Here is a 22,622-nt window from a genome sequence, read left to right as displayed (position 1 = left end):
TCTTTGTGACCATCAGCAGCAGGAGAGGCTGGTACTAGAGGAGGAACAGCAGGGAGAGGCCTAATGTCAAGCCTGGAGGAACAGCAAACAAACTGCTACTGTGTCTGTAAAAGTGGTGAGGAAACTGCTGTGGAGGATGGGATACTGGGGACCCAAGTGTGTAGAGACAGAACAACTGGGCAACATGAAAGTTCCCGGAAAGACAGTAACTGGACCTAAAGAGCTAGAGGATCTGGCTAAGGACATGTTCTAGCCACATTTGCAAAACAGCTGCTGGCTTCTTTTAGCTGGGTAGGATAAGGTATGAGAACAAAGAGAAGAGATAAAAATGAATCATTCATGTTGCAAGGTCAATTTGGAGGGAAAAAATGGAGGCGTCACGACCAGCTGGTTTGGAAAATAAAGCTTTTCCATCTCAAGTCTCTGGGTCTGGCAAAGATTCTGAAGCAATAAGTGGCCTCAAGGTAAAGATCAAAGCAAAGATATAGTAGCAAAGGCTTTTCTAAAGATCTCAGAGAGATTTAAGCTGTGCCTAATAGATCTTATCAGCTTGACAAAAATGGAATTCAAAAAATCATATGAATATTGTTACATAGTTGCCTGACACCCCTAAGGTAGAGAGAAGTTTGTCATGAAATTAATGTGACTTTTGGGGCAGGGAGTAAGCCTTCCAAAATGTCATAGGAAACTCACAAAGTTATTTAAATAAGGGTACTATTAAAAACCCTGCCAGCTTGGACTGAGAAGCAGGGGCTGAGGAAATTCGAAATTAAATGAGGTCTCTTGGCCCCATTTCTGAAACAGACACCGCAGGAGGGTTGCTTTGCTGCAAACATGAACCATTTCTTTTGAAAAAGGATGGACAGTCTAAAGGGTAGAGCCAAGAACTACAGAGAAAGCCAGGCTAAGAAAGTGCTCCTAGGGAGCAAAACTGGGGCCCAAATCAGAGACCATTCCCTGCTGTTAGGATAAGAAAACCGGAGACATGTGCCTGACTTTCACAATTTCTCTGAACAAGCTCTTCCTCTCTATTGTTTTAAATGGGAGCACACATTCGTCTTCTATTGCTGCATTATAAATTACCACAAACCATCGCCTTAACAGAACGTAAATTTATTATCTCACAATGTCTATGGGTTAGGAGTCTGGGTACCAACAACTTGCCACGCTCCCTGTTCAGAGTCTCACCAGGCTCAATTCCAGGTGTTGAGCAGACCCATCATCTCTTCCGAGACTCTTGGTAACTCTTCCAAGATTACTGTTGGCAGAATTCAGTTTCTGGTTGCAGGACGAAGGACCTCAACTACTAGAGAACACCTGTCATTCCCTGCCACACGGTTTTCTCTACGAACTGGTAGTGTGTTTCCTTCTAAATCAAAAGAAGCATGTCTCTGATGCTTCACCTTCTTTTAAAAGACTCACCTGTTCAGATCAGGCCCACTCAGGGTAATCACCCCTTTGATTAACTGAAAGTGAAGTGATCAGTAATCTAATCATATGAAAGACCATCATATTCTCTGGTCCCATCCCCACAGAAAGAGAAACAACTATTCAGGGCATGTACACTAGGAGGAGGAATCTGGGGGGCATCTTAGAATTCTGCCTACCACAGAGTGTAACCATTTGGAAACAGTATGCAGGCTGGATAACTTGTCTTTTTGCTTCAGAGAACTTTGAAAGAAGAGGACGTACATCGTGTACATCCAGACTTGATATGCTCACAAAATAATGGATTATGATCCTGAATCCATGATTAGATAAGACTTGGGGGACCTTATAAGTGAGTATACGTTAAATGTGAAGGGTTAGGAGTCATTTGGGTCCAGTGACACAATGTGATGGACTGTTAAAGTAATACCCATACCCATGCATCACTGTTCTCTATATCCATGTACTTATGAGGTTTCCTTTCCATTTACATTGAATTAGTCTTGCTTTCCCCAACATATCAGCAAATATCACGCAGACACTTTAAAAGTGTTTGTGCTTCCCGCTAAAAAATCAAAGAACTATAAACCCATGTTGAACTCTTGATAGTAGGTTCATTTTCCATAGTGATGTGGATTAGTGAGTCTGAATCAAGTACTTCATTTGTATTTGAAGATTAAGCAAATGATAAACGTAGGAAATGGGAGATTTGTTTCTTTCTGTTGGAAAAGGAAATTACAAATATTTTTAAAGAGATGCTAGAAGAACCTTGTGCTAATTAGATTGGAATTGGAGGATTCTAATGTCTGTCTATGGTTTTTGTTTTGTTTGTTTTTTTTGTCTATTTTTTTTTTGTCTATGGTTTTTAATACCCACATACAGGTAGGTAAGTGGGTGGGTTGATAGATAAGATAGATATAAACACATGTTTGCTGAGGATACTTAAAAGCAATGACAGCCTGGGAGCAATGAAAATATCAATACCCAGATGTTTTATAAATATCATACCCTAGTTATAGGAAGCAAAGCTTCTTAGAGAAATTGAAGATCCCAGAGGTGGAGCAGAGAAAGTATAAGATTTTCATGGAATATCTTAGTATGAAAGGAATAAAAAACTACCAAAGATTGATGCAGATAGAGCTAAAGATTACAGAAGACTGCTTGAATTTCTCATTGTAAACAAATGGCAAATAGCTATCCTACTTGTATCCTATGCTAAAAAACATGAACTCCCGTGATAGAAAAATACCACATGAAAAATACTAATTGGGCAAAGAAAAATAAAGTCTCAACAGTATGATTGATCCTCAACATTTCAAAAGGCAAACTCTGATAATGTGGGCTATTACACATGTTTGTTTTCAGCACCTTTTCCAAAATGTATTTTTGGTCATAAGAATAATACATTAAAGAAAGTTTGTTATCTCTTTCAAATAAAATGTGAATGTGAATATATTACCTGTTTTTCTCAGAAATTATTTCAATATTTGATCTCCATGATAATAACAGTGCTGTTCAAAGCATCTCACATACAGTAATTAAACCTCAACACTTACCCTATTTATTAATATTATTATTTCCTCAGCTGTAAAGATGAGGAAAGTGAGACACAGTAACTTTCTCAAAACCATGCAGTTAGTTAATGGTACAGCTGGGATATAAGCCAAGGCAATCTCACTCCTGATGTTAGATTCTTACCCATTACACTGTTCAGCCTTTAATTGTGATAATAATGGAATAATATCTTCCCCAAATACCCATTGCCAGCTACCTTTCCCCTAGATAAGGAAATACTTACACCTTTTGAAAATGAAGTGTACCAGAATCCTCATTTATTTATCATGACCCGATTTGCTTCTCTGGCTATTATGCATTTGGGGAATCCATTAAAGCTACTCTCTCATCTCAGTAAGTAAATAAATAAATACCTCCTAATAAGAAAAGGTAACTTCTGTTGTTCATCCATTACATAAACTATTATTAACTGAACTTTTTCATGTCCCAAATCTGATTCTGTCAAGGGATGTTTTCATTAAATGAAATCATCACCTTGGTAACAATATTTATAAACCCCATACTTCAAAACAAGCTAAATCATATTTTTTAATTGTGTGTTTAATTCCATCAAATGTTGAAACTTCTAAAGACATTTAGAATGCAGAATTCAGTTTAAATTTCTCTCAAACAAAAACAGCTTTAAAATAATCCACCTAAACTAAATATTCTGAATACATACTGCTTGATGTTGACGTTCGCATCACAGAAACAGCCACAAGGCATATAGTCATGTATATAATACATGTACATCAACACATATATAAACAGTATATACACAGAGGTAGTATATAACTGTCAGTGTGAGTTAAAATAACAAGTGAACATCAGCCAGCATTGTATATTTAATTTGGAAGCTTTTTAGATATGCACTTAAAGTGATTGAAAGGATTCACAAGATTCTTACATGCTCTCAAATACATTTTTCTAGCAAATAATTATCCTCTGAAAATGTTATCATAGGGTTCAAGCTCATGTATTATTTAAAAAGCAATCTTGTAACTCATTCAACTGTTCATAGGTAAAAATCTATTAGATAACAGTAGCAGAGGCACAGAGTTCTTCCCCCACCCCCAGGAAAACCAGATAACCAACATGGTCTTTAGAAGACCATGCTTACTCTAATAGTAATAAAAACTCTGTTTATGAAAAATAAATAAATGACAGTTATCACTATCCCTAATGTTATAATAATATTTAAATTTATTTTTGATAGATCAAAACAAAATGTTTATCACTAAATACATTTTTATTATTGAATTATAAAAGAATAATCTAAAAACTCCAAATAGCACCCACACATATCTCATTAATAAATCATATTCCTTTTCAATTTAAGTTTACTTCTGCTGAGGATAGTTTTCCATTTTCATTGTCTGAAATTTTTGAAACTATAGGGACATAACAAAATTAAAATAAAAAATAAGACTACCTATAGATTAAAAGTGAACAGCACTCATTTTTTTAATCATAGTTGATACTTAATGTTACGTTAGTTTCAGGTGTTCAGCATGATGCTTCCACAAGTCTATAGGTTATGCTATGCTCAGATGGTAGCTACCATCTGTCTCCATACACTATTGCAATACCGTTGACTATATTCCTGATGAACAGTAATCATTGTAATAATTGTATATATATATATATATATATATATATATATATATATATATTCAGAGAGTTTGTGTGTGCATGCACGTCTTCAGACCAAGATGTATAGAATTTATTCTCTTGTTTTTGAGATTTAAGAATATATCACTGGCGGGGTGCCTGGGTGGCTCAGGGGGTTAAGCATCTGACTTGAGCTCAGGTCATGAGCTCACAGTTCATGAGTTCGAGCCCTGTGTCTGGCTCTGTGCTGACAGCTTGGAGCCTGCTTCAGATTCTGGGTCTCCCTCTCTCTCTGCCCCTCCCCTGCTAATGCTCTGTCTCTCTGTCTCTCTCAAAAATAAACAAACATTAAAAAAAAAAAAAAGAATATATCACATAGTGAGAATGAGTCTCTTTTGAGAGATACTCAACTAGAAAATCTACATAAAATACAAAAGAAAATATAACAAAAACAGTGTTTGAAGACACAGGTAAATTGATGAGGCAATTCGACTTTAGCAGAAAAAAAATCCCAGACATGAGAAATCTCTCAAAAAGGAGGCCATCATACTGCATCAATATTGTCTTACAGGATATTTGCTGATTCCAGGCAAATCGGAAGTTGTAGGTGTGGGCTGGGCACAGCACTGACAGTTTTACATTAGTTGAACAGAAAAAAAAAATTAGAGACTTAAAGGCTGAGGACTCTAGTGAAACAAAAATGGAGAACTGAGGTCAAAAATGTACCAGATGTTCTACCAAAATTATTATGGAATTTTCAAGCAGTATAGAGTGGAGACTAAAATGCAAGGCACAGATTTTCTGTAACTTATCATAGTTTTCTGAAGCCCTGAGGTGTTGAGAAGACAAGTTTTATTCTTATCTTGCCAGGCTGGTGGGTCCCTGATAAATACAACAACTTATGAAACTGCTGGGCGGGTGAGACCACAATGTAAAATGCAAGCAGGAGTAAATAGAAAGTGTCTAAAACTGGAAATTGGGTTAAACTCAGCTCAATCCCTGCATTACCCATTTTGCAAAGAAAAGAGTGATCTCTCTCTAGAGGCATTTACATCATCCAGAATTTTTAAATTTTTTTTTGTCACAACGTCTGGCTTTTAATAAAAATTTTGCCAAGCAAACTAAGCACGACACAAATGAGGGTAACAAAAAATGTCAACAGAAATTTACCTACAGATGATCCATATATTAAAATTATCAAAGACTTTTAAGGTTCTATGCGTAATAAGTTCTAGTTAACAAAAAATAAGATTGACAAAATAGATAAAAATTTAGAGCACTTCTCCAAAGAATTGGCATCCATAAAAAAGTCAAAGATAATTTCTGGAAGTGAAAAATACAATAACAAAAGTTAAGAATGCAGTAGATGGGTTTTAAATTTTCATCCTAAAGTGCTGACTGTCAATCAAAAGGGTCATATTCCACTAAAATATTTTTCAAAGTCAAAGTAAAATAATATTTTGGAGCACACAAAAACCATGTGAGCATTTGCATTAAAGAACTATTATAATAGCTTGTAATATAAAATATACAAATAAATAAAAGCAAGATGTGTAATAATCCTACATTGAACACTATAAAACTTAACTGAGAGAAATTAAAGATGACATAATAAATGAAGGGATACCCCATGAGATAAATTAGAGAGTCAGTATTTTAAAGATGTCAATTTACCTCAAATTCTATGTATAGATTCATCAAAATTACAATCGAAAGTACAGTATTTTTAAGTTGAAATGCTATTTTTTTAATGTATATGCCAACATGAATAACCTAGAAGAAGAACAGACCAGAAGAAGAACCAAACTGGAGAACTTACACTATTGGGTATCATAACATTATAAAGTTACACTGGTTAGAATACAGTGATACCGGCAGATAAATAGAACACAGGAAAAAAATAGATAATCTGGAGACAGACTTTTTTTTAAAGATTTTTTAAAGTTTATTTATTTATTTTGAGAGAGAGAGAAAGAGAAAGAGAGAGACTGAGGAGAGGGGGGGCAGAGAGTGAGGGAGAGAGAATCCCAAGCAGGCTCCACACTGTCAGGGTGGAGCCTTACATGGGACGTGAATTCTCTGTGAGATCATGACCTAAACCAAAATCAAGATTCAGACACTTAACTGGCTGAACCACCCAGATGCCCATGGAGACAGATTTTTATCTGAATTATAAAAAGGAGCCACTTAATTGCTACAGGGAAAAAAATAGTCTTTTTAATAAATGATGCAATATATATATATATATATATATATATATATATCAACTGATTATATATCACATCATATTAACTTTAGATGGATTGTAAATCTAAATGTGAAAGTTAAGACAATGAAGTTTATAAAAGAACACAGAGGAGGATATATTTATGACCTTAGGAGTAAATAAAGATTTTAAATTAGGAAACAAAAATTACTCAATATAAAGGGTAAAAAAGGAATTGATAAACTGGGCTATAATAAAATAGTTAAATAGTAACATATAATATATATTCCTTACATATTAATAACAAAAAGACAAACACAATGGAAAAATAGGTGAATGATATGAATACTCATTTCAAAAAAGGATATTTGAATAACAGATAAACATATGGAAAATTGTTCAACTTATTGGTAATCAAGGAAACAGAAATGAAACCACAGCAAAATATTGCTCAAACCAACCAAAGTTGCTAAAAAAGCAAAATATGGAGCAAGTATAACCCTTATTTACTGATGGTAAAATTTTAACCTGATACACATCTTTGGAAAATTATTTGGCTATAACTACTGAAACTAAGTAGACAACACATTCCTACACATATACATAACAGAAATACAAAAACTTGTCCAATGAAACACTGAATTTTTATTATCATAAAGACCGAAATATAATCAACATCTGGATGGTTACTAACAGAAAAATGAATGCTTATAACATGATACACAAGAGTACCACAGAGCGAGCAATGAGAATGAATGAACCATTGCCATGTAACAGGAATGGATCTCACAAACATAATACTGAGGGGGTAAAAAGTTAAGATATGTAAACGTGTCCTGCATTATCTAATTTATTTTAAAAATGCAACACTATCTATGGTGGGTGAGGTAGGGATGTCAGTGTTACTTTGGGGTGAAAGAGTGACGGGGATGCAAGACCAGTTTCTTGGATTCTGCCAATCAATGCATTTTAGATCACATACACCTCCATCTACATTTTAAAATCACATTTTTAATATACAAAACTTTTTTAAATGAGGCAAATAGAAACATCATGAATCTATAGACAGATAAACAGAATTTGGTTACAATTGAGTCTTGGTTGTATGAGCACGTTCACTATGTGGAAAATCATACAACTTACGCATTATGACTTACACATTTTCCTATAAGTAAGTTTTACTAGAATGAATTTCTAAAATAATGTCTTATGCTTATCTTGAAAGGAAGAAGTATTAAATAAAAACTGCTAGAGTTATTTTGTTGACAGGAAAAAAATTATATTTTCCTCTTCACATCACAATTTTCTTCAGGATGTACTCTAGATACATTAAAGGAATAAATATAAAATAAAATTATTTAATTAATTATTTTTTTTTTTTTGAGAGAGAAAAAGAGCGAGCATGAGCGGGGCAAGAGACAGAGAAAAAGAGAGACAGAGAATCCCAAGCAGGCTCCATGCTGTCAGGACAGTCCAGCATAGGGCTCGATCTCACAAACCATGAGTTCATGACTTGAGCTGAAATCAAGAGTTGGACACTTCACCAAGTGAGCCCATAAAATATATTTTTTTAAATGTATGACAGTATTTATAGACCCTTAATATAATATTTCTGTGTGTAAATTTGAAAATGAAATTATCTATGGAAAATAGTAAATATACATAAAATTATAAATACTAAAAAGATGTATAATTTGAGGAAAGCAATAGAAGTACAATAAAATATTTGGATTTCAATATATTGATATTCACGGAAAAAATCAATAAAAACCTCTATGAAGTAAAATACTTTTTATCATTCATATTACTCACTGAAAGAATATTTCATGAGGTCACCCGGGTGGCTCAGTCAGTTGAGTGTCTGACTTCGGCTCAGACAGTGCAGAGCCTGCTTTGGATTCTCTGTCTCCCTCACTCTCTGTCCTTCCCCCCTCATGCTCTCTCTCTCTCAAAAATAAACATTAAAAAAAGAGTATTTCGTGGATAACGTTACAAAGTAATTATTTAACCATCAAATATTTTTTTTAGCACCTAGGTATGGTGGACGCCATGGCATGGATTAGATATAAAGTGATGAGCAATTTATCAAACAATTTAGATTCTAATAAAGACATTAATAATATAAACAGCTAAATAAACACATAACTAACATTGTAAAAATGACTGGAAGGAAAAGGAGGCAACATTTAACAGAGACTTATAGGGTTTACACTGGGCTTCCCGTCGTCTTCTCCTCTCACTCTTTCCTCTGACTCTACTTCCCTTTTAGACCAACTTTTCAATGTGGAGTGTCTTAGGGTTTAGTCCTAGAAATTATTCTCTTACTATTACACTCAAACTATGATTTGTCTGGAATCAATGATAATTCTACCACTGGACTAATCCTATGACTTCTAATGGCATATATACCTTGATGACTCCACAATTTTTTCTCTGGTTCAAATATTTCCCCAAACTATATACAGTAAAACCTTGGTTTGTGAGCATAATTTGTTCCAGAAATGTGCTTGTAATCCAAAGCACTTGTATATCAAAGCGAATTTCCCCATAAGAAATAATGGAAACTCAGATGATTTGTTCCACAACCCAAAAATATTCATATAAAAATGATTACAATACTGTAATATAACACAAAATAATAAAGAAAATACAAAATATAAGGGCACCTGGGTGGCAGTGGCAGTTAAACTTCTGACTCTGGCTCAGGTCATGATCTCGCGGTCTGTGAGTTTAAGCCCCACATCAGCATCTGTGCTGACAGCTCAGAGCCAGGCGCTTGCTTTGGATTCTGTCTCTCTCTCTCTCTCTCTCTCTCTCTCTCTCTCTCTGCTCCTTCCCCACTCATGCTCTCTCAAAAATAAACATTAAAATTTTTTAATAAAGAATAAAATAAAAACAAAATACAAAATATAAAGAAAATTAAACAAATTCACCTGCACTAACCTTTGAAAACCTTCATGCCTAGTGTGAGGGAGACAAGAGAGAGGAGGGTAATTGTATAGGACGACTTTCACTATCACTAATGGAATCACTGCTATCTATTGGTCCAATGGAATCTTTTTCTTTTTGTGCAACTTTAACAAGGAATCTACCCAATGACCTAGAATGAAGCAAAGCATTCCTAAGCTTACTCTTGCATGGAAAAGTAAAGGACTATCCATAGGTGCTTTGAAGTGATAAAAAATACACTAGAGCCATTTGTGGACACATTCCAACGTTCTGAAAAATCCTTGGTTTCTGCCAAACACCACAGTCTGAGACTGAGCATTCAAGCATGGGAGATGATCACCCACAATCCTGCAGTGAGTGAGTGAGACAGAGAAGAACCATTGGCTCAGTTGTGATCATGTGATGTTTGCTATCACATACTATTTGTATTGCAAGACATTGCTCATTTAGCAAGTTGAAATTTATTAGAAATGTTTGCTTATCTTGTGGAATACTCATAGAACAAATTACGCGCAATCTAAGGCTTTACTGTATATCCTTCCACTAAGTACACATGTCCACAATGGAAATCTTGATATCCCATACACAACATGATCCATCCCCAAATTCTTACTTCATTATATGTCAATCCTATTCATGCAATTGCCTAAGCCAAAAACCCTATAAGCATCCTGACTGCTCTTTTCTCATACTCCAGATAAAAACAGAAGAATATCCTGTGGTGTCTGGGTGGCTCACTTGGCTAAGCATCCAATCAAGCCCCACATCAGGTTCTACACTGACAGCATAGGGCCTGCTTGGGATTCTCTCTCTCTCCTCTCTCTCTGCCCCTCCTCCCCCCTCCCCCCCACTGTCTCTCAAAATAAATAAATGTTAAAAAAAAAAGAAAGAAAAACAGACAAATATCCTGTCCTCTGCCTTCAGAATATATCCCATGTCTGATCATTTATCAACAACTGTACTGTCATGTTAATCCAAGCCACCACCATCACATATCCAACTATGCAATAGCCCCCATATTGGTATCCCTTATTTATATTCTATAGTATATTCCCCTTATAATCATTTCTCCATACATCAGTCTGAATAATCATTTCAAAACACAGATCTGATGGTGTCTCTTCACTGCTTACAATCCTCCAAAGTTCATACTTCACAAAAAATTGGTAATCTTTACTATTTTCCAAAATGCCCTACATGATCTGGCCACAACACTCTTTTCAGGAATCATTTTCTACTGTTCTCTCCCAGATGACCATGTTCCAGCCACACAGGCACCTTGCTCTTGGTACTGAGCATATGCTATCTTTTAACAACAACAATTAATTCCTTCTAGAGAAGGTTTGTATATTTGTATTTGCCTCATTTAGAATAGGTTCTATGTGTAAGCATTCACTAAACATTTCGTATTGGTGATGTTGCATGGCACACATTCTTTTGAGTCAGTTCCTGTTTATCCAATATCAGTTTACAAAATTTCTATTTTCCTTCTATATTCAGACAGTATCTTCCCAAAGAGAATAATTAATTCAGACTTCTTTCTGAAAGTTGACAATTTTCTTGAAAGTCTCATATATTCTTTTTCGAAACTATCTCGGATTCTAGAATTCTATTATTAAGAAATGCTTTAGTTAAAAAAAAAAGGAGGGGGGAATTGCTTTAGGAGAATAGTCACCCAAATTAATAATATGGAGTTAATTTGTGTACATTCAGAAAGGAAAAAAAACAATCACACTTAAGTCCATATTACACACCATGTTTCAGAAAGGCAATGCAGTTAAGAATTCAACAGCCCTCATGACATTAAAAGGAAATGTTCATACAATTACTGACTTTATGGTTCTTAGTTTTTTCCTGAGGGAAAGTCAATAAAGGAATAAAGGAAATATACTTTTAACTATATTGGCTTTATATGAACATTTTGTTTATTTTAATTGCTAATATTGTTTAAACATACATTTCTTTTATCTTAAAGCACCATTATCAGCATCCTATTGTTGATAAAATAATGGATTGGTTCCATTTAATTCTCTCAAATTGGCTAATAAATCAATAATAAATTAAGTTACTGCTCCTTTATAGTTTCCCGCCTTCTCTCACGTATTTTCTTCTGTGGTCTGTATCTACTTTCTTCCACTGATAATATGTTTCAATAAAAAGATTCATAGTCATCATTCTCCCTGATCCTGAGATAGACTCTTCATTGTTAATATATTAAGATTAACATATTAACGTTGGTCTCCTTCTCAATTGTTCACAAATGTGGAACTAACTACTAGATGCCCAATCTTTCCCTGATCAACAAGATACCATCTGGATAAAGGAATTTTGTATTTGCAAAAGCATAGGGATTAGAGATAGTGGCTTGTAATCCCTTTTACCTGCCCAATATGCTTCAGCCAGTTTCTGCAGAATACCTCCATGCCTTTTCTTATTCCTGTGTACCTTGTGGGCTACATGTTTTATCCCTCAAAGAGCACTATAGAAACGAGGAAGCTAAAAGAGAAGGAAAGGGTGAAGCTATACCTGCAGGCCACAAAGGAAGAAGAAGAGGAGATTAGAGTCAGAAAGAAAAGGAAGGGTATCTGCTTTGTTCTTGCTAGTCCAATATTTGGTAACAGACCTGTGCTCTAGTTCTGTCTTACTCTTTCCCTTCACTTTACAGCAAAATTACTAGAATGTGTTTCTTTGTGTCAGACAAGTTGACTGTTCCCCTCAGTTAACACTGAAGTTTCTCCTTCTTCCTCCAGTTACTGGCCACATCTGAATAACCTCCCCTCCCACCTCCCTAAATCTGATATCAACAAATTCTGGCAAGGAACCAACTTTATTTGCTATAACTCTATTTGATCTTAGACTCTTATTACCAGGCCCCTCCCTCAGGGGTCTAAACTCAAACTCTATCTCCTGTAATTCCCACTAGTATATAGATAAAGCTCCCACTCCCACATTGTCCCCACTTTGGGTTGTGTTTGTTTACTTATAGGCAAACATAAGATTGGCACTCTCTATCACAAAGCTACTTGGACAACAATGGAGCTGAATATTAAGCTGAATAATGATATTAATTCTCAAACCCACCAAGTCCACTATGAAAATGTAAGCATCCTGATCTGGGAGGACTAGGAGACTGAGACATGAGTTTGAGAAAGCCAAGTATATGCACTAAAAAAACCCCTTGAAATCCTAGGCCTACTTCATTCACAGGACCTTCAGAAGTAGCCTACTTCTTTATCTTTCAAGACAACATGCTTCACTCAGGTTTGACTCTGCCTCACCTCCTAGCCATAAGATCAACAATTAGGATTGTCACTACACAACCTGACAAAGAAAGGGCAATGTCAGCGAAAGAAGGAATGATACTATCTCTTCAGTGATCTGGAGGACTTAGTCCACATATACTGACGGGGGAGGAGTGGATCTGGTAAGAATTTGAACAAAAGGTCAGAACACGGAGTTGGCAAATGTTATCAATATGGTAGCAACCTCCTGGATTTAGAGAGTAACAACATCAACCTACCAATTGACTATAATTTTAGGAAAGTGCCTTACAGACACTTTCGGTGAGTAGGGTACTGGCATTATTAGGAAAAAAAGTGGTAGATGTTCTTGGTATGTCAGAGCTGATGGTAGGATACATTATCATAAATTTGACCATTTGAGCAGCACAGGGCATGACATAAAGGAGACAATAATGATGTTTAACTATCAGAGGCAAATTGTTTGCAATTATTATAAAGAATATCAATATCTGAGTAGCAAACAGGTGCACGAATACTTAGAAATCCTTGGGGATGGTCAAGAGACCATGAATTCCCTTGAGATAAAACATATAAGTAACCAAAAAAGGTACTGTTTAATCTACACAAAAGAAAAGAGCCTGGACAATTCATAGCTACCTTGGTTTAAAGTCACAAACTATGCCAATTCAGATCTGAACCAGTTTTCACAACTTAAACTGACTGACTAAAGAAGTAACCAGGAGTCCAGGAGAAGGAACAGACAAAATTATGGCAATTATACACTGTAATGTATCCCTCAGTTCTCCCCCCAAGAACTTATGGCTATTTACTAGAATGACTTTACTCACAAAATGGGACCCCCAAACTTTTCAAAGAATTTTGGCTTTGACAATATAAAGACTCTGGTCCCTACAAAATAAAGCTTCCATGAAGTAGTATAACAACCGTGAAAAAAACATAAAAAACCATAACTGCTGCCCCAATCACTTTTTTCTCTTTGTTCAAGGAATCACCAATCTGATTCTCAGAAATTAATGCTTTGGTTACAAAATGAGGGAAGGGAGGCAAGAACTGTGAAATGTCTGAGATTTTTACCTTGCTTATAAAACAAGGAGTTATCCTGACACAGTTTCATAGATGTTAGCAAGAAACATTAGACTTCTGAGTCAGAGACAAAGAACTCTGTTACTCAAGGCACAATAGATACCTTAACCTTCCTGTTACCATCAGTTTCTTCCACCTACCATCCCCCCAGGCAATATGAAAAGGCCCATCTGATGTCCTGAATGTAGAGGTTTTGGATTCTATCTGAGGAACCTCAAGCTTAGAAAGCTCCCATCTCTTAAACTGGGGTGTTTGCAAGCCGGCCTAACTATTGCCATGGAAAGACAAATTATATAGTAAAGAAATCCTTGTGCCCTTTGCCCTGGAGTGAGATACTATCTCTGTCTTCCAATGATGTTTGCTGTATAAACATCCTTGAAAATATAGTTCAAACAACACAACTTAATAGAAGTCATTCAAGTATGAAACAGATCTAGGGAGAATTATCTCCTAATAATAACCAACCCTCATTTCTATATCAAATCACTAGAATTTTCCCATACATGTATACTGTCTGCCACTCTGATTCTGATTTGACTGACAGGGCCAAAACCAAATCAGTTTGAAATGTTTTATGTGGCATTTAACTAAAGCTACTACCAATACGACCTTAACAGCAAAATGATAACAACTTGTACTATTGATTCAACCTTGTAGCCCACACTCTCAGCTGAATAAACCCTATAAACCATCAGCATTTAGCTTAGAAAGCCAGGTGGCATTCTCCCTAAGTGTCTGTATTGACCTTTCTACTTGGTCCGAAACATCAATTCAGAAACAGCAGGCTGTATTAAAGATCTCTCAGACTCCACCTTGGACAAAAAGTAAGACAATTCAACCAATTGAGCCTGACCTGTCTGGATGTCTTCCATGATTTTAAATACTTGAAGGATTCTTATGACTAACCCTAAGGTGCAAATCACTATTTTTTCAGGAGGATGAAATTTTTCTTTTTTAAAGTTTTTTTTTTCAACGTTTATTTATTTTGGGACAGAGAGAGACAGAGCATGAACGGGGGAGGGGCAGAGAGAGAGGGAGACACAGAATCGGAAACAGGCTCCAGGCTCTGAGCCATCAGCCCAGAGCCCGACGCGGGGCTCGAACTCACGGACCGCGAGATCGTGACCTGGCTGAAGTCGGACGCTTAACCGACTGCGCCACCCAGGCGCCCCTGGGAGGATGAAATTTAATGCCTAGTTCCCCATACAAGAAATACAATCTCAACGATACACAAAATGATACACAAGGTACTTCTGGAAAGAAAGGGATACTTACTATGTTGTGGACCCCCCAAGTGGGACTACTTTCATTCTCAGTCATTTCATGGAGTGGAAATGTCACCTTGCTATTGGCATGAACAAACAGGACAGACTAGAATGACTTTCTTCGAGAAGTTTCTCCAAAAACAGATGAGACTCAACAATTCCAAGTGAACTAGGAAGGAACCAAAAGGTCTACCAGTTGGCTGGGGTGCACTTTGGACACACTATCAACCTGTGCCCTGCAGGTCAAACTTGAGGAACCCCAAAGAAAACTTTTGGGTTTTGTTGCAGTTATTGCAATGTTACCATTCCCATAGGAGAGTAAAACATTTTTATTTCTAAAATAATTATAAAAGGTTAATCCTTAGAAACTTGTAGCTTTTAAATATAACTGAAGTGCTAAACATACTTTTTATGTCTATTACATGTAGCAAAATGGCAGGAGACTACCAAAAATTCACATATGAATTAGTCTGCTTATGAAGTAATATTTTACAATTAACATACTTATTTTTCTACATATATTAGGGAGTAATTAAAATGACAACTTGGGCAATATTAAAGCTCTGACTTAATTGAGGGATGTTTGGCTGATTACAAACAGTGTATTCATTTTATAAAAATGAAATTCTAATTAGTGTTGGCTTCCTGTCAAAATCAGTAATTAACAAAGTTGTCAAAGTCAATCCTATTATTCATCTTGATAATGAAATTATTTAAACATCAAACATGAATGTTCTATTAGCTTGAGGAGTATAATTGTTGTTAACATTGCTCATAGGGCTTAATAAACATATCACATCAGCTACACTATCTACCTAAATACCTGTACACAGATGCTTATGATTAAGAACTTGTGAAGCTTTGTAAGATTAAGTATGTGACTGAGATTGTGTTACAAATAATATTTTTCTTGAGTTGGTACATGTGACATGAGAAAATATGGCTCTATTTTTCTGAAAGTGAACCAGAATGTGTTTTTATGATCTGCAAAACTAACCTGCATTTATTTAAACTGTTCAATTTTATGACTTTGGCATATCCATGAAACCATTATCCATTACTAAACATACCCATCAATGCTGAAAGTTTCCTCCTGCATATTTAATTCCTCCTTCCAGCCCTTCCCCATCTAAACCCTGTTTCCAGGCAACCACTAATCTGTTTTTATTTCTTATCATATATTTGATTTAATTTAATATGAATTCAAACACAGAGTATGATTTTTGTCAGGATTCTTTCACAATAATTATTTTGAGATTCACCCATATTGTGTTTTGTACTAGTAAATAATTATTTTTTGTTGCTAAGTAGTATTCCAATGTATAGCTATATCATAGTTTGTTGATTCATTCAACTTTTTTTGGAAATTTGGGTTATTTTAAGGTTTTACTATTACAAAGATACTACGAATGGTAATGCATAAGTCTGTGTATTGGGACATATGTTTTTATTTGGTTTGGATAAATACCTAGAAATACACAGATGATGGTAGATCTATCTATATTTTACATTAATTTTTTTTCAAACTTCTAAACTTTTTTCCTAAATGAGAAAAGTTGTACCATTTTACATTCCTACCCACAGGATATAAAAGTTTCAGTTCCTGCATATCATTGCAAATGGTTGGTATGATCAGGGTTTTGTTTTTTTTTTGTCCATTTAAAAAAATAATTTTTAATGTTTATTTATTTTTGACAGAGTAAGACAGACAGAGTATGAGCAGGGAAGGGGCAGAGAGAGAGGAAGACACAGAATCCGAAGCAGGCTCCAAGCTCTGAGCTGTCAGCATAGAGCCTGACGTGGGGCTTGAACCCACAAACTGTGAGATCATGACCTGAGCCGAAGTCAGTTGTTCAACTGACTGAGCCACCCAGGCACCCCAATTTTTCTGTCTATTTTTACTACTCAAATGTGTAGGTAGTGGTATTATATTGCAGTTTTAATTTACATTCCCCTAATGACTAATGATTTTGAACACTTTTCATGGACTGGTTTGCCATCTGTGATTTTCTTTGGTGAGTTATCTGCTAGAAATATTTTGTTCATTTTTTTATTGACACAACATTTTTTATTATTGAGTTTTGAGAATTATAATTTTGTATAGAAGTCTTTTATCAGATATGTGATTTTCAAATATTTTCTCGCAGTATTTATCTTTTAATTCCCTTAATAGTATCTTTTTAAAGACATTCTTATTTTTTAATAAGTTCAATATATATATGTATATATTTATATATATAATAAATCATACTTTGGCATACACATAGGATACATAGTTTTTCTCTAATTTTTATTTTTAGAAATCTAAAAATGTGTAGCTTATTTTCATGTTGATGATACATTTTGAGTTATTTTTATTATACTGTTCATACTGTATGCATTTAAGACTCTTTTTATGCATACTGATGTATAAATGTTCCAACACTTTTTGTTTTAAAAGATTATTCTTCCTATATATTCTTTCTCTATGTACATTATCTCTCTCTCTCTGTATATAAACATATACATATATACACACACATCTCTGAACTGCTTTCTTTCATTCATCTGTTAATCTTTTTATCTATCTTTATGTTAGTTCCACATTGACATGGGATATAGAGGTTTATAACGAGTCTTGAAATCAGACATTGTGCATTCTCAAAATTTTTGTTTGCAAAGTCTTTTTGCCTACATTAGGATATCTGAATTTTCAAATAATATTTGAAATCAACTGACCACACTTTCTTTCTATTGTAAATGGTTTACTTTAAATTTTGACGGTACTTATTGTTAAGTATATTATTTTTAAATCTAGAAACTGTATTCTCAACTACAAGTTCTAGTACTTTTTTTGTTGTTGTTAAATTCCATTGAAGTTTTTACTTAGCCAAGGATGTATTCTGTAAATAAAAACTATTTTACTTCTTACTTTATTCTTAGCCAGAATGCTTTTATTTTTATTTTTTTCTTACTGCATTTGCTAGCCCTTCCAATTCAGTATGAAATACAAGGGATGAAAGCAGACATTCTTCCTTTCTCCCTGACCTTTAAAGTCTTTAGTCTTGGGGCGCCTGGGTGGCACAGTCGGTTAAGCGTCCGACGTCAGCCAGGTCACGATCTCGCGGTCCGTGAGTTCGAGCCCCGCGTCAGGCTCTGGGCTGATGGCTCGGAGCCTGGAGCCTGTTTCCGATTCTGTGTCTCCCTCTCTCTCTGCCCCTCCCCCGTTCATGCTCTGTCTCTCTCTGTCCCAAAATAAATTAAAAAAAAAAAAAAAGTCTTTAGTCTTAATCATTACACATGATATTAGCATTAAGTTTTTCACAGAAGCCCTTTGTCAAACTTCCTTTAAGGAAGTTCCCTTGTATTTCTGTTTGTTGAGAGTTATTAGGAATGGCTTTTAGATTTGCCTATTTTCTATGTTGTTGGACTTACACTCATAAAATTGCTAATTACAGCCCCCTTATTAACATTTTACTCTCTGTACAACCTGTAGTGATGTAACCTTCTCATTTCTCGTATTTGTCATGCGTGTTTTCCTTTTCTCATCAGTCTCGCCAGAGATCTGTCAATATTACTGATCCCCTGAAAGAACCAACTTTTCTCTTCCTCTATTTTAGAGCCAGCAGCATCCCAGGCTCCACTCCCGCTGCCGCTGCCACTGGGACTGCACACCAGCACCCTGGCGGACAGCGCCGCCTCAGTGCAGGACATGAAAAAGTATAGCAACATAGAGAAAAACAAAATCAACGTGCAAAAATCAGCAGGATGAAAGTAAAATGTTTATTGGAGGCTTGAACTGGGATAGAAGCAAGAAAGATCTATCTTTCCTCAATCTGAGGATGTTGTAGGCTGTACAATTAAAACAGACCCAGTGACTGGAAGATCAAGAAGATTTGGATATGTGCTTTTCAAAGATGCTGCTAGCATTGATAAGGTTTTGGCACTGAAGGACCACAAACTGGATGACAGACCAGTTTGATAGACATCCAAAAGGCCAAAGCTTTAAAAGGAAAAGAACCCCCCATCAGGATTTTTGTGAGTGGACTGAGCCCAGATACTTCTGAAGAACAAATTAAGGAATATTTTGAAGCCTTTAGAGAGACTGAAAATATTGAATTCCCATGGATACAAAAACACATGAGACAAGACGATTTTGTTTTATCGTGTGTACAGAGTTAGTAAAGACATCATTAGAAAGCAGAGACCATCAAATTGGTTCTGGGAAGTGGATCAAAGTTGCACAACCCAAAGAGGTATATAGGCAGCAACAACAACAAAAAGGAGGAAGTGGTGCGGCAGCTGGAGCTGCACCTGCAGGAGGAGTGGTACCAGGCATCATGGATGAGGTAAGCACCACAATTGGAACCAAGGATTTAGTAACTATTATGATCAAGGATATGGAAATTACAATAGTGCCTATGGTGGTGATCAAATCTATTGGGGCTATGGCAGCCATGCTTATACTGGATATAACTATGACAACTATGGACATGAATGGACAGGGATATGCAGACCACAGTGGCCAACAGAGCACATATGGCAAGGCCTCTGGACGGCATGGCAACCACCAAGACAATTACCATCCATAGTAAAGGAGGACATTGAAGAAAATGGCAGGGGGTTGCTAAAGTTAACCCATCTTGTAAGACAGCATTGAAGATTGGTCATCTGTTGATCTGAGATCAGTTGTACAAGACACACCTGTGTCCAAATATATACAGCCACCAATTAGTTTTCTTTGTTTATACATTGTCTTTTGCTATCTGTTATAACTGGATGTAGATTTGTGTTTATATGAATTTTATTTGTAGGATTTCATGTTAAACCTCAAGTAAATGCTTCCTTATGTGAAATAAATAAAAATAAAAGAACCAACATCTGGTTACTGTAATTTTTCCTATTACTTTTCTGCTTTCTGTTTAATAATTTCCATGCTCATTTTTATTATTGTATTTCTCCTCCTTTCTTTGGGTTTAATTTATTCTTCATTTTCTAGGTTGTTTTTGTTTTTGTTTTTATTTAAATGAATGTTGTGGTTCTTGATTTGAGACCTTTCTTTTCTTATATAGGTGCTTACTGTTATAAATCACCTCCTAAATATTGTGTTAGTGGAATCCCACAAATCTGGATAAATAGCGTTTTCAGTTTTATGCAGTTAATCATCCAATTTAATTTCATTTCCTCCTCAGTGTCTAGATTATTTTTTTTTTTTTTTTTAATTTTTTTTTTTCAACGTTTATTTATTTTTGGGACAGAGAGAGACAGAGCATGAATGGGGGAGGGGCAGAGAGAGAGGGAGACACAGAATCGGAAACAGGCTCCAGGCTCCGAGCCATCAGCCCAGAGCCTGACGCGGGGCTCGAACTCACGGACCGCGAGATCGTGACCTGGCTGAAGTCGGACGCTTAACCGACTGCGCCACCCAGGCGCCCCTAGATTATTTTTTTTAATTTAATATTCAAAAATTTGGGAATATTCAAGATTAATTTTACATTGAATTCTATTATATTCAAAGAATATACTTTGTATAGCATAATTCTTTTAAAATTTTATTAAACATGTTTTATTGTTCAGACTATGGAAGGAAAGTCCTGTTAAATATTTGATGTAGACTTTAAAAGAATGTAGCTTCTTTTATTGGTGGAATGTGTACAAATTTCAATTCATTAAAATGCTGGTGAGTCTGCTACATCCTCAGTGATTTTTAGTCTATTTGGTCTATCAAATACTGAGAGTGGTATAAAAATATTTAACTGTAACTGTAGATTTGTCTTCTTCTCCCTGAAGATGTATCATTGTTTGTTCTCTGTATTTTGAAGCACTGTTATTAAGTGTACAAAAATATTAGGGTATTTTTATGACCTACATTTTGTTTCATATCTTGTTTTTAAGATATGTTAGGCAGGTCTAGGGTAGCATTTAATCTGTATCTTTTTTTTTTTCCAATATATGCACAACATAGCATTTAGTCTATATCTAAGCATCTTCCACTCCTAAGCAAGAGTTTTTTATGTACTATACCCACAACTCCATAATATATGGTAAAAACAGGCCCAGTTTTTGGTCTTATGTGAGTACTGAGTACTGTTTCCTTTAATCCTTTCTTGTGGCTCTTTTCCCATTCTCAAGGAGTGTCTTCACTACTTCAAGTGTGATCTCATCATTACTGAAGGGGACCTTCTGCAAATATTTGGAGTTCTCTATGAATCCCTCTCCTTTCCATTCCCTGCCCTGTAAACTTTATCTTTAATGACTTCCCTAAAATCTTAGCTACATCACTTCAACCTAGAGAGTCAGCCAGGCTCTCCCTAGGTACCTGTTCCCTGCACCACAGACTGGAAAATCTGTCAAGGTGGTAGCTGGAGAGTTTCCCCCCTAACCTTGTTTGTTTCCTGTGTTTAAGGATCACTCTTCTATATTACCTAATATTCAATGGCTTGAAAAACATTACTTCATACATTTTGATTTATTTTTTAATTATTTCACTCAGAAGGATAAATTGGTTCCTATTTCCCTATCTTGGCTGGAAGGAGAATTCCTCAAAATGTTTCCTATTAATAGTATTGGAAGATTATTTTGCAGCTCACGATAAGACCTGCATATTTTGTTTTTAGGTACAGAAAGAAAAGATACCTTTTTTATGCTGCTTCCTTTAAATACTAATGTTTTTTTTTCAGGAATTCAGTTCCTTCTAAAAATAAGACCTATAGTATATAATGATGAACTTGTATCCTGTAATAAGGAATATACACAGGGGGGCTTCTATACCTTTTTAAATCAATATCAGATGACAGAAGTTCTTAGATGTATATAACTATACTTTAGATTAAACTTGAACAATAATAAGCATGACTCTAAAAAAGATACAAGAAAATATATTCATGAAATATAATTCTCTTAGGTTAGCAAATAACTCCCCATTTTTATAAACATATCCGTTGAGATACACATATGTCCAAGAATAGGTTGTATCGTATTGTCACACTAGAAAATATGCGAGTCTCTCCAGTAACTAGCTCAGTCATGCTACTGTCAAAAATAGGCATAACACTGGCATAAGCAAAAACACTAATAATACTAAACATGCTACGCTCGCAAAGTTTATGTCATATTTATTTTATCTGTGGGGAATGGACAGCAGTAGTGTCACCCATGACCTTATTAAACACACACACACACACACAGGAGATTTAATTACTTCTATGTGAAGAAAAGAAACACCCAATTATGTGTGCTTTTCTCACAAAAGAGTCTATGTAAAGCCAAGAAAAGAGAATGGTA

At 35.4% G+C, this 22,622-nt stretch overlaps 1 pseudogene; it reads left to right on the top strand.

Moving 5' to 3' along the window:
• Positions 1 to 368: 368 nt before the first annotated feature.
• On the top strand, positions 369 to 19,930 carry LOC124509819 (heterogeneous nuclear ribonucleoprotein D-like; annotated as a pseudogene).
• Positions 19,931 to 22,622: the final 2,692 nt, after the last annotated feature.

This window comes from Lynx rufus, unplaced genomic scaffold (genome assembly GCF_022079265.1).
Source record: "Lynx rufus isolate CCGP_SWC_20201006 ecotype Redwood Valley unplaced genomic scaffold, mLynRuf1.p SCAF_15, whole genome shotgun sequence".
Classification (NCBI taxonomy): domain Eukaryota; kingdom Metazoa; phylum Chordata; class Mammalia; order Carnivora; family Felidae; genus Lynx; species Lynx rufus.
Note: the sequence above shows the minus strand (reverse complement) of the source record. Positions and strands in the feature narration are given on the sequence as shown.